Raw genomic sequence first — 13,027 nt, 5'->3', positions numbered from 1 at the left:
ATAGACGACCCCTAGTTACAGACTGATCTCTGGTAAAGTTCTCTAGATGCTTTACTTTAGTCTCATGCTAAAATGATCAGAAGTAAGGTGTCTGTAATGAATCTTTATTGATTATTCTTGTTCCCATGACAGCACAACATTTTCAAAATTCTACTGTCACTGGGACAAAAAAAAAATTTGTCTGGAGCTACAATTATAAAATATACCACTTCCGACTTACATACATACAAATTCAATTTCAGTATAAACCTAAAGAACCTATCTTGTAAGTAACTCGGGTACTGCCAGTATTTTACATATACACAAATAGTTTTATATTAACAGTATAAAGTATAAACCTGGCAACAAGAAATTGAAATATACAAGTCACATAAAGAGACATGACAGTTTCATTTATATAAATACTTGTTTGATATTCTTCAGTATCTTATTCGGATGTTTTAATTTATTACTTAGGTATAGGAAGTTTGGAACCACATTTGACAATGGTTTAAAAATCTTCTGTCAGGTTCAAAATGGTTAAATTAATACGTTGGACCCAAGTCCAATAGGAGGCCATGGGTAATCCTATTAAGGCATGGGCATCCTACAGTCTCGTCATAGGCTCTCATGGTCACTATTGACCATGGCATTGAATGGATTAAATGCCTGAGATGAGAGTTGGCTCTGATCCTGAAATTTAAAGTAGAGATACTGTTTCTCTTTTAAACTCCTTACTGTATTCCCCAGGGACTAAACCCAGTGCTGCACAGCATACTGTCCCTTGTTTTAGGGAATTCTATGATTTTTTCAATATAATTACAAGGTACTGGAGGAGAATATATGTTCTATTTTATTTGTGGATTTGTGGATTATATGAATTTATTTTGTTTGTGAAATATATACATTTAGATCTAATAAAAGGTTTTTTTTATAAATAAGTCTTCACCATAAATCCATTTTTGGTGCAGAATATTTGTATTATATCTTGTTTTATAACTATACTATGGGGGGGAGTGTCTAGCCATGCCAGGAGATGGCTGCACTTAGACCGAGCTCTGCACCGGGTCAAGTTTTCAGGGACTCTCAACCTCACTTTTATGAGGAAATTTAACCCCAGAAGATCAGCCAGATGCCAGAAAGGTAACCCAGTTGTGGGGACCCCCATTTCTAATTACTTTACCCTACTCCAAGCCAGATCACCCTCAACATGCAGCGCTTCCCGCCAGCAGGGAACTATGTCAACACCATCTTGCACGCTGGACACCACAAACCGGCCCCTCTCCACTAAGGCACTCGCTTACTCCCCGCTGTACTGAGCACCACACCCTGGCACCTGAACGAATAGATCCTAAGATTAAATGCAGATATTACCCCACTTTCTATCATTGCATGAATAGTTAGTTAAATCTAAAGGGGTCTCTATCTTCATACATAAAGATGCACAATGCACAGTTAAGGAGGTTGAGTCAGATGTGGAAGCCAGATATCTCTTTCTGAAATGTGATATTCAAGTGACAATAATCCTGATAGCAAATGTATATGGCTCTAACACGGGCCAGCCCAGTTTACTGTTGTGGGTCATGGATCGTTTGTGTGTATTTGACAGGGGCTCATTGATTTTCTTTGGTGATTTAAATATGGTTATAAACCCTCTCCAGGACACATCAACAGGAAAACCCTATGTTTCATATAAAAAGATAAACAGTGTTAAGAAAAACCTTCAGTTCTGCGATGCTTGGCGGATTTAGTACCCTGATCTTAGGTACTATTAATTCTATTCGGCTGTCCACAACACATACAGTAGACAAGAGATCCGGGTTCACTCTGATATAAACACACTGTTAGAAGCTAAGCAACAGAAACTAAAATTGCTGTGTGCACATTCCTTCTATGAATGGGGTAATAAGACTGGTAGACTTGTAGCAAGGGCCAGGAGAGAGAGGGAGGCAGCCACATACATCCCCTTGATTAAAACACATGGGGGCAGTTCATAAAATGGAAGAGATGGCAGAAGCATTCACAGCATATTATAACTTTTTGTACTATCTCCCACCCACATCCAGATTCTACCCAACGCCCCAACCGAAACAAACCCTCACTCAATACAAGGACGGTTCAATAAGCACCTGTGTTTGACGACAGAGGGCGTTCCTAAGGGAAGTTGGTGTAATCATCATTTGTTATCAAATTACGGCAAATTTCAGACTGATTTATTGGTTAGTTTGGATTTGGCAGCCATATGAGTAACCTGTTTTGTGATTTTTGCTAAGATGGAAAAAGAAGTATCGTTCAGTAATTCGCTTTTTGGTTTTGGATGGGAAAATGTGAGGAGATAAAAGCAAAGTTGGATTCTGTTTATGGGGACACTTCGCCACCTATGACCGCAGTTAGATATTAGTTCAACGAATTTAAGCGTGGGCGACCAGGACGCCTGGCAGACGTGGTTACCGAGGAAATCATTCAAAAAGTCCACAACATGATACTTGGTGATCGACAAACGAAAGTGCGCAAAGTGGCCATAGGTGTGTCGGCCAGAACCGCAATTAATATTTTAAATTATAAGTTGGCGATGAAAAAATGGTCAGCCTGATGGGTGCTGCAATTGCTCACGGTGAGCAACAAGCGCTTGCGGCTGTTAACTTTGAAGCCGTGTTTGGAGCAATTTAAGCAAGATCCGAAGGAGTTTTTGCGTCGAGTTGTCACCATTGATGAAACCTGGATTCATCATTACACACCAGAAACTAAGCAACAATCAAAACAATGGATTTCTCCCAGTGAATCTGCCCCAAAGAGGGCTAAGATTTTTTGGCATGCGAACACCATCATCCTCATGGATTTTTTTGAAAAAGAAAGAATGATCAATGGACAATACTACAGTGAGTTATTGGACTGCTTTGACAAAAAAGGAGACACGCTGCATATGGCGAAAAAGAAGGTACTGTTTCACCATGATAAAGCACCGCCAAACTGCATGAATTGCGTTATGAATTGCTGCCACACCCCCCTTATTCACCTGATCTGGCTCCCTGCGACTTTTTTTTGTTCCCTAACATGAAGAAATGGCTCGCAGGAAAAATTTTTAGCTCAAACGAGGTAGTCATCGCCAAGACAGAGGCGTATTTTGGAGAGTTAGACAAATCCTTTTTTTGGAGGGGTTAAAAAAATGGCAGGATTGTGGAAGAAGTATATCTTTCTAAAAGGGCACTATGTTAAAAAAAAAAAAAAAAAAAATTTGAAAAAATGGTGTCTTTAATTCTAACACTGGTACTTATTGAACCGCCCCGTACATACAAAAAACTGTTAACCCTACCAATTCTGAGGAGAGCTGTCCCTCCCTGGAACAGCTTTTTTCTGCAGAGGAACTCATTAATAGCATATATCAGAGGTCTCCTTGCAGGGAAGAACCCTTGCACGGACTCCTATCGGCCTTCTAGAAGTCTTAACTCTATTTCATCGTAGATGTCTTTTACCCCCTCCTTTCTCCATGCACACATTAGTCATCCCAAAAGAAGGGAAAGACCCACAACTTTGGCCCAGCTACAGGCCCATTTCACTAATCAATTCGATGAGTGATGGCAAGGCTGAGGAATCCACATCAACGGCACGTCATCAATAGGAAAGCTCTTTATTGTAGTTATTACAAAGTGAACTACGCATTTCGGCGCTCTACAAGCGCCTTCATCAAGTTCAGAATAAAAACATAAACACTTTGTTTTTATTCTGAAACTGACAAAGGCGCGAGTAGAGCGCCGAAACGCGTAGTTCACTTTGTAATAACTACAATAAAAAGCTTTCCTATTGATGACGCGCCGTTGTTGGGGATTCCTCAGCCTCACCTCACCTGCTAGTTTCCATAAGAGCACATTCAGGGTGCATCCAGTTGAAGACTATACCTATCTGTTCTAGGTCTGAAGTAGTTCTGAAACTCTTCTTCAAAAAGCCGAATTGCCTGTGAAATAGATTCCTGTTGTCCACATCTCGCCCCAGAATAGAAAGAACTACCCTTATTTGCATGGAAATTTAGGGAGGATGAGGCCTGCCAGATTTAAGAGGATACATTCTGGCAACCAACTTAAATAGAAACCTGGACTGGCTTCACCATGATGAGGGCAAGCTATGGGTGAGCTTGGAGGAACATCTATCCCCAACTCCCTTAACAGGACTTCCATGACCCACATTATATGCCTCTCACACCCATCCAGGGAAAATCGGCGCAAAACAGTAAAATTTGGGTAACCCAACGTAAAAACGCGATTCGGCCCTTAGCAAATGACCCCCATTTCTCGATTTGCATATTGATATTGATGATGGAGGAAATATTCAAACTAAAACTCACAGAAAGGAGACATCAGGTAACACCATTTTACATGCCAATAGTTCCCATCCAAATCAAAGCCATCCACGTAGGGGAAATAATTAGATCAAGAAGAAACTGCAGCGCAAATCAGGGTTATCATACGGAGGCTATTAATATCATGTGCCGTTTAACAGAAAGGAGTTAAGCCAAATGGTCATTACATATACAACAACAAAGAAATATGTGGCTCACCACTAGAGGGTTTTATAAATGTGGCACACACCCATGTAGCTTGTAACATGTGGCTTTGCCAAAAATACTAAAACATTTACTAATTCAGAAATATCTAAATTATTGTATACAATATCAAAAAGCATCTTCATTGCAATCATAACTATGTGGTATATATAAAACACAGCAAAATTTGTAAATTGTCATATATTGGCTGTACTATACGGAGGTTCAAAGAGAGGTTGACTGAACATCTAAGAGACACCTCAAATAGCAGAAATGGGAGTTTTCATAAAAGAAATGTCTCGGGGGCAGTAAAACACTTTGCAGAGGTCCATCATGGGAATGTGTCTGGATTTGAAATGTATGCCATAGAACAGAGCCATAGGCACAAGAGAGGGGGAGATAAACAAAAGATCCTATGTAATAGGGAGGCATTCTGGATTTTCCATCAAAATGCAAGAATGCCTAAAGGTCTCAACTATAAGCATGGGTTTTTGTTTCACTATTAAATTAAAGGTTTTCTGAGTAATAGAAGAATATATGTATGCCTCCCCTCTGTGCATTATAATAATAATGTAGGACCATTAATATATTGCATATCATTGATTCATTTATTTACTTATTTGTGGATAGAATTATATAATGATTTTTTCCAGTATTTCTCTTTAGATATTGTACAGGCGGTCCCCTACTTAAGGACACCCTACTTACAGACAACCTATAGTTACAGACGGACCCCTCTGCCCCATGTGACCTCTGGTGAAGCTCTCTGGATGCTTTACTATAGTCCCAGACTGCAATGATCAGCTGTAAGATGTCTGTAATGAAGCTTTATTGATAATTCTTGGTCCAATTACACCAAAAATTCTGAAACTCCAATTGTCACTGGGGCAAAAGAAAAAAAAAATAGTCTAAAACTTCCATTATAAAATATACAGTTTCGACTTACATACAAATTCAACTTAAGAACAAACCTCCAGACCCTATCTTGTATGTAACCCGGGGACTGCCTGTATATACATTAATTAACAATAACCAAAAGGTAAATATTAATGTATTACATTCATAATCAAAGTAATGCAATATATTATATTTATATACCATCTTATAATTATAGTTGCCCCTTGGTTATATGGTTACATGGCTCTGTCATGTATAGGAAGGCTCCGCGCTAGAGGGAGCTTGCTGTGTCCTGCAGTCTCCCTCTAGTTTCGGGAGTACGCATGCGCGCCGTGTAGTACATTTCCAGCGGGTACTAGCGAACAGCATTTCAAAAGTTACAATATCACAAACATTTAGCTGCATTATGTTTGCATTTTATCCTCAATGAAATAATGTGTATAAATAGATAAATAACATTGCCAGAATAGGCCGTTGTGGTGAGTCCATGTAATGTTCTAGTCTTTTGTAAGTCTTTTGTAAGTCTTGCGATTTATGGGAGATGCACTTTGTGGATGTTTTTCTTGTTCTGTTTTAAAATTGTTTTGTAATAATAATTTTATATAGTGATGTTTTTAGGGTTAAATTGTGGTGTTACCGGTTATACGAGTTTTACGTCATCCGCTGACTAGCATAATAAGCCCATTTTCACAATCAGTCTGTGTGCCATGACTAAGGGTGTACATTACATCCAAAACGCGTAGGTTTGTATTCCAAAAAAATATAAGGTGTTGCTATATTGGAGGCTTTTACCATGTAACACTGAAATTTTGATTAAATAAAGAAATTTTTATTTGGATATTCTTAGATGCCGGAGTGAACTCCTTTTTTCCTGCGTATGTGCAATCGTCTGGGTCCAGATGCACTCCTGGAGCACGAGTTAGGACTAAGGTGAGCCGTTGACCATTTTTTCTAACTTGTGTATAGGCTACATAGGCTAGAGGTGTGACCCATGTACAGAATTGGATTACTGCCCCCCACCTCCTATCCCTGTCTCATCTTTCATGGCTGATTAAAACTTTACATCATCTCTAGGTTTGCCTATCTATTTATCGAGCCCAAAGGTTAGTTTTCATCTCTCCTCCTAACAGAGAAATGCCTAATGGTTATAAGCATCCCATGATATCTCCTATTTTACTTGTTACTTTCTCCCCCAGTTAAAGTTTTGACATTGTAATTCTCTGTGTTAAGGCTTTGCAAACTGCAGATTGACTACTTTCCTACACTTCCTCCACTGTTGAAAATATGTTTTGGACCTGTGAGTCCTACAATTTGTACTTTTATATCTTCAATAAAAACAATCGATACAGAACTATACTATGGAAAGTCCAGATCAGCACAGTGGGAAAAAGACTCCTCAGAAGGAGGGGTGCAGCTCCCCCATGAGTCTGGCATAAGACCCTCAATGATAATATGTAGGTTGCAGCTACAAACAAGATGCTATAGAATATAGCATTGTACATAGTGTAAAAGATATCCTCTGTACACAGAGGAGGCGATAAATAGCTGATCGATGAGGGTCCAACTGCCGTGTCTTGTTACTCTATTCACTGTCTATGGGAGAGAATAGTTTTTGTGATTGGTGGGGATTGGCCCTCTCCAATCAGCTAGTTATTCTCCCAGCAAATAATGTCCTCCCCAGCCTCAGGTAAACACAGACGCACTGCTCAGGAGAAAATCAAGTTTTGGATTTATTAGGTTGCTAAGATGGACAACAGAAACAAATATATCAAATATATGTGCTTCTATACTCTATGGGAAAATGGCTTCCTATCGCTCCAAGTGTCATGCAATATTTCATGAATGTAAGATAAATTGTTTCCACATTCAATGTAAACTAAAAAATATGATATACTGTATACATACAATAATACTTCAATAAATGCAAACATGGTCTATAATAGAAAGGTTCTGTAATTGGGCAATGTTGCATACAAAACTGACCTTATAGACTTTGGTAAATATTATCGAAAGCTCCTGATATTTAGGGTATCTTATAAGGAGGCTCTAAGGCAGCAGCGGGAGAGCGCTGTGAGACGCTCCTTCACTGCAGTCACCGAAGTTTCAAGAGGGAGCGGGAAGTGACTGAGCAATGTTTGTATTGATTCGATTTGATTCTCTGGGTTATTAAAAGGTGCGTATTCACCTCTGAGAGGTGTGCGTGCGTGATTAACTAAAGTATGTGTTTTGGTGAGGCTTATTTACATTATTGTAAAAGCCTTTTTTGGTAAAGAAGCTGAAAGAAGATTAGGTCCTTTAGTGGGCTTGGTATATAATCCTTAATCCTTGTGGTTGATTTCCCGCACTTGGACATAATAGTACGTCCATGTGGGAAGATAATGGCCTGACTGTAAACTGTCTGCGCATGTGTGAGTATCGCTGGTTCAAACTCTAGTTTGTATAAGAAAAAACAGGTCATAAAAATAAGTTTAAAACATTAAAATAAATAAAAATAAAAGCCACAAAAATGTCTTATTCCCATACAAACACTTATTAAAGTATAAAAAGCACAAATAAAAAAAAAAAATACCACATACCGTATATACTCGTGTGTAAGCCGAGTTTTTCTGCACAAAAAATGTGCTGAAAAACGTCCCCTCAGCTTATACACGAGTCAATACATGAGTAAAAAATACTTAAAAAATAATAAACTTAAATACTCACCCTCCGATGTGCAGAACGGCTCCTCTTTTGGGTTCCGCGCCCGTCTTCTTTCTTCTGTAACATCGTGCTGGGTGCCGCCTTTTTTTCCACCTGGGCGCTGTCTAGTAAGCTGGGGGCTAGCTGTATACTACTGGGGGCAGGCTGGGGTGGCTGTATACTACGTGGGGCAGGCTGGGGTGGCTGTATACTACTGGGGGCAGGCTGTATACTACTGGGGGCAGGCTGTATACTACTGGGGGCAGGCTGTATACTACTGGGGGCAGGCTGTATACTACTGGGGGCAGGCTGTATACTACTGGGGGCAGGCTGTATACTACTGGGGGCAGGCTGTATACTACTGGGGGCAGGCTGTATACTACTGGGGGCAGGCTGTATACTACTGGGGGCAGGCTGTATACTACTGGGGGCAGGCTGTATACTACTGGGGGCAGGCTGTATACTACTGGGGGCAGGCTGTATACTACTGGGGCAGGCTGTATACTACTGGGGGCAGGCTGGGCAGGCTGTATACTGCTGGGGGCAGGCTGGGCTGGCTGTATACTGCTGGGGGCAGGCTGGGCTGGCTGTATACTGCTGGGGGCAGGCTGGGCTGGCTGTATACTGCTGGGGGCAGGCTGGGCTGGCTGTATACTGCTGGGGGCAGGCTGGGCTGGCTGTATACTGCTGGGGGCAGGCTGGGCTGGCTGTATACTGCTGGGGGCAGGCTGGGCTGGCTGTATACTGCTGGGGGCAGGCTGGGCTGGCTGTATACTGCTGGGGGCAGGCTGGGCTGGCTGTATACTGCTGGGGGCAGGCTGGGCTGGCTGTATACTGCTGGGGGCAGGCTGGGCTGGCTGTATACTGCTGGGGGCAGGCTGGGCTGGCTGTATACTGCTGGGGGCAGGCTGGGCTGGCTGTATACTGCTGGGGGCAAGCTGGACTGGCTGTATACTACTGATGGCAAGCTGGGCTGGCTGTATACTACTGATGGCAAGCTGGGCTGGCTGTATACTAATGGGGGCAGGCTGTAAACTATAGGGGGCTGGATGGCTATATACTGGGGCGGGGGGAGGTCTGTCACCAATGCATTTCTCACCCTCCGCTTATACTCGAGTCAATAGGTTTTCCCAGTTTTTGGTGGTAAAATTAGGGGTCTTGGCTTATACTCGGGTCGGCTTATACTCGAGTATAATACAGTATTTGGTATTGCTGCTTCTGTAACAATCTGTATAATAATACAGAATTGTCACTGGACCCGAACGCTAAACGTCAAGGAAAAAAAACAAAAACCTTTCCAAAAATAGATTTAATTAATACCCTTATAAAAATGCTCTGAAAAGTGATTTGAAATATGTTACGTGCTCCAAAATAAGACGACTAAAAGAAGTAAAAAGTAAGCCCTTAACCAGATTTGACAGACGAAAAATAAGTTGTTCATTTTAGCATCACCGTCTTTTCAAATGCATGAGATTTTCTCCAAATAAGTTTTAAATTTAAATAAAATTGTGAAAAAATAATTAATTCATACATAAAAGAGGTAGCTCTGTAATCGTGGCGACCCAAAGAATAAAAATAATAAGTTATTTTTATGGTATGGTGACGGCCAAAAAAACAAAAAAAATCTTACCAAAAATTGATTTTCATTTTCTCCACCAACAGAGTAAATAAAATCTTCTAAATTGGCTATCGATGCCCCAAAATTATATACCAGAAAAGTGCATCTCATGTGACAAAAAATAAGCCCTGATATATCCACATTTAAAAAAAGAGAAATATTAACGCAAATCTGCTCTACATTTTGAAGGTGCCTTTTATTGTGTTTTAACTAGAGATGGGCGAATTTGTTAAAATTTGTTTCGTCCCGTTTCGCCGAATTTATCGAAAAATTCGATTCGACCCGAATCGAATCAAAACGAATCACGTTAAAAAACAGGCATTTCCTGGCTGCAGAGAGCCTGTAGAACGTTGTGCCATGCTTAAATATGCATAGGGAGCGTGGTTTGGTCTTCAAACAATGCTGTGTTTTAGTATGACACGCACATGACAGCCGCGGCTCTTAGAATCACTTCACTCTTCACTTCCGTGTGCACTTACATAGGCCAACTTCCCCAAATAAGCGAAGCGGGAACGCAGCCTAACAAGGTAACGTGTGTGCCAGCTCGAAAGGACCGAGCTGAGGGCCAAGATCCCACTATAACATCAAAGAGTGCACTCTTTTTATACTGACATCAGATGATTCCATAGATTACAACAGAACCTGTTCGGTTAAACGCGGATACATGTGGAAAGCCCCCCAAAAGAGGATGTCGGCAGTAATTTTGCATTGACCTCACTGATCATTTTGCCCTTCTTTTCACACGTCAGTGTCCTCTTTCAATCGGTCAATAATCCATCAGTATTGCTAAAGCCAAAAACAAACAGAAGTTGATCCAGAATAGAGATGAGCAGCAAATGGGATACTTGCATGTCCTCTGTGTTCTGTATCCACACCTGCTTTTGGCTATCAATCCTGAAGCTTTTCATCCTTCTGACAGATGAAATGAAGGGAAAAACCAAACATAGTGGCATAGTGTGAAGGTGGCATCAGGAGCAGCAGCAGCAGGAGCCCGCAGAGTGGCACAATGATATAGTGTGTTGGTGGCATCAGAAGCAGCAGCAGGAGCCCGCAGAGTGGCACAATGATATAGTGTGAAGGCGGCATCAGAAGCAGCAGGAGCCCGCAGAGTGGCACAATCATATATTGTGAAGGTGGCATCAGAAGCAGCAGGAGCCTGCAGAGTGCCCCCATGATATAGTGTGGAGGTGGCGGACAATTCCAGTCCCTGGTAAAGATGGTAGATGGTGCAACTAACAGCAGATGTGTGGCATCAGAATAATAGCTGAGGCAGGTAGTTAGAACCCCGACTCATTTCTCAACGTTTGGAGGAGGCGTCATGGCTGATCTAATCTGATGCATTAGGCATTGGTGAGTTGAAATCCTGGCCGATCCAAGCCTGATTCATCTTGACAAAGGTCAGTCTCTCCACATTATGGATGGACAAGCGGGTTCTCTTGGGGGTAACGATGGCCCCCGCCGCATTGAGGGTGGAGAGCCAAAAGTCATCCCTATGCCGGATGTTGACTATTCGGCTGTCACTAGTTAGGCAAAGCAGCTTGCTGCGGGCCATCTGCACAAGTGACTCTGAGGGACTCCCGGCCTCCATATCCACAGTATACTGCCACAGTGCTTCTAGGTCATCTGCCTCGTCTTCTACCTCCTCCGGATACTCCTGCTCCTCCTCTTCTGTAACCTGAGTAGAAAAACCACAAATTGCACCAGACTCTGCTTGTGCTTCAATCTCCTCCTCCTCCAGTTCAGCCCCCACCGGACTCACGTGGCCACGAGATGTAGTCTCCACTTCTCCAGTGCCCTGACCAGACAGATTTTGCAGCATGAGTTCCAGGACATGAAGCAGTGGAATGACGTTATTCATCCTGCAGTCCTGGCGACTGACAAATAACGTGGCCTCTTCAAAAGGCCTGAGCAAACGGCAGGTGTCACTCATGAGCTGCCAGTGGCTGACATCAAAGTTACACAGGGGAGTACTACGGTCCGCTTGCATCATCAAAAAAATCATTAAAGGAAACCTACCACTTGAAGTGGCAGGTTTCCGATGGCAATACCGAGCACCAACTCAGGGTGAGCTGGTGCCGGAGCCTATTTTAGTTAGTGTTTTAAACCGCGGTATCGCAGTTTAAAACACTTTTTAAACTTTATAGCCGGCGCAGGCAGGTACGCGCTCGGCGCTTACCGTGCGCGCGGCTCTCATTCACTTCCTATGTAGCCGCGATACCGCGGTTTAAAACACTAACTAAAATAGGCTCCGGCACCAGCTCACCCTGAGCTGGTGCTCGGTATTGCCATCGGAAACCTGCCACTACAAGTGATAGGTTTCCTTTAATGGCTTTTCTCTGTTCATACAGGCGGTCTAACATATGGAGGCTGGAATTCCAGCGGGTGGAAACATTGCATATCAGACTATGTTGGGGTAGGCCGTTCTGGTGCTGCAACTCGAGGAGCGTGTGCTTGGCTTTGTAAGAATGGCTGAAGTGCGTGCACAGTGTCCTGGCCATTTTTAGAACGTCTTGCAGATGGGTGTAAGACTTCAGGAACTTGTTGACTACCAGATTGAACATGTGCGCCATGCAGGGCACATGGACCATCCCTCCTCGGTGCAGCGCGGACACCATGTTCCTCCCATTGTCTGTCACCATGGTTCCGATTTTTAGTTATCGCGGAGAAAGCCACACATTGATTTCTTCTTGCATGACGCGGAGCAGTTCCTCCCCTGTGTGACTTCGTTCGCCCAGGCAACCAGGTGTAGAACTGTGTGACACCGCTGTGCCCTGCACATGTGGTATGATGGAGCAGCACTTGTGGAGGCTGAGGTGGTGGTGGTGAAGGTGGAGGAGGAGGCAGACACTGGCGCAGGAGCAGCAGTTTGACAACATGGAGGAGAAAGCGCTGTCTCTTGTGGAAGTTGTTGGTGTGGCTTGGCGGGAAGCACATTCAGCCAGTGGGCCGTAAAGGACATTTATTGGCCCTGAACATAGTTACAGCTCCACACATCTGCACTGCCGTGCACCATGGAAGAAACTGATAAGCTCAAAGACTGGCCCACCTTCTGTTGTACATATTGGTGAAGGGCTGGCACAGCCTTTTTGGAAAAAAAATTGCGGCTTGGAACTCTCCACCTCGGTTCGGCACAAGCCATTAGTTCTCTGAAGGGTGAAGAGTTCACAACTTGGAAAGGGAGAGACTGCAGTACCAACAACTTCGACAAGAGCACGGTCAGCTTCTGCACCTTAGGATTGGACGCATAGAGTTGTCTTTTTGTAAGCGCCTCGCTCAACGACTGCTGGCGCCATGCGTAGCGAGGAGCAGGAGCATCT

General features: G+C 42.9%; 1 protein-coding gene across 5 annotated transcripts in view; it reads right to left on the bottom strand.

Moving 5' to 3' along the window:
• TRPM2 (transient receptor potential cation channel subfamily M member 2) overlaps positions 1-13,027 on the bottom strand; it is a 419,555-nt gene that overhangs the window by 147,814 nt on the left and 258,714 nt on the right. The gene's annotated exons all lie outside the window — the stretch shown is intronic.

The sequence above is a fragment of the Engystomops pustulosus genome, chromosome 8, assembly GCF_040894005.1.
Source record: "Engystomops pustulosus chromosome 8, aEngPut4.maternal, whole genome shotgun sequence".
NCBI classification, from domain to species: Eukaryota; Metazoa; Chordata; class Amphibia; order Anura; family Leptodactylidae; genus Engystomops; species Engystomops pustulosus.
The sequence above is the reverse complement of the archived record's forward strand: the minus strand, read 5'-3'. Positions and strand labels throughout refer to the sequence as shown.